Source organism: Mesitornis unicolor, unplaced genomic scaffold (genome assembly GCF_000695765.1).
Source record: "Mesitornis unicolor isolate BGI_N332 unplaced genomic scaffold, ASM69576v1 scaffold20637, whole genome shotgun sequence".
Lineage (NCBI taxonomy): Eukaryota > Metazoa > Chordata > Aves > Mesitornithiformes > Mesitornithidae > Mesitornis > Mesitornis unicolor.
This window is the reverse complement of record NW_010198643.1, coordinates 1-964: the sequence shown is the minus strand read 5'-3', so window position 1 is coordinate 964 and position 964 is coordinate 1.

The following is a 964-nucleotide window of genomic DNA, read 5'->3' as shown; positions in this document are numbered from 1 at the left end:
GGGTGAGGGGCACCCAGACCCCTGGGTCCCCTGTTTTGGGAGTGGGGGGACCCAAATTTTGGGGTCCCCCAAGGATCCAGATGCACGGATCCCATGGGAGAAGTGGGAGATGTACCCCAAGGGTGGGTGAACCCCATCATCATCATGGCCACCACCACCCAGTCCTGGCCAACTGGGTCCACTGGGAAGGATGGGGGGTACCCAGACCTCTGGGTCCCCTGTTTTGGGAGTGGGGGCACCCAAGTTTTGGGGTCCCCCAGGGACCTAAATGCTTGGGTCCCATAGGAGAGGATGGGGACACAACGGCCGTGGCCCCCCACCCCCCAGTCCTGGCCAACTGGGTCCACTGGGGAGGACAGGGGGCACCCAGACCCCTGGGTCCCCTGTTTTGGGAGTGGGGGCACCCAAATTTTGGGGTCCCCCAAGGATCCAGATGCCTGGATCCCATGGGAGAAGTGGGAGATGCACCCCAAGGGTGGTTGAACCCCATCATCATCATCATGGCCAACACCACCCAGTCCTGGCCCAACTGGGACCACGGGGGTCCACTGGGAAGGATGGGGGGTACCCAGACCTCTGGGTCCCCTGTTTTGGGAGTGGGGGCACCCAAGTTTTGGGGTCCCCCAGGGACCTAAATGCTTGGGTCCCATAGGAGAGGATGGGGACACAACGGCCATCGTGGCCACCACCACCCAGTCCTGGGGAGGCTGGGGGGGCACCCAGATGTTGGGGTCCCCCTAAGACCCCCCCCCCAAAATCTCTCCACAGCCACTGGGATGTTTTTCGGGTCGGCCCCCAGCCCTATGGGGGGGATGTCACCCGCTATGACACCATGGAACCAAGGTGCCCCCCCCGCCTACGGGGCCTGGTCTCCCAGCGTGGGTACGTGGAGGGGGTACTGGGACAGACTGGGGGGCTGTTGGGGTGGGTTTGGGGGTGCTCTGGGGTAGAATGGGGGTAAATG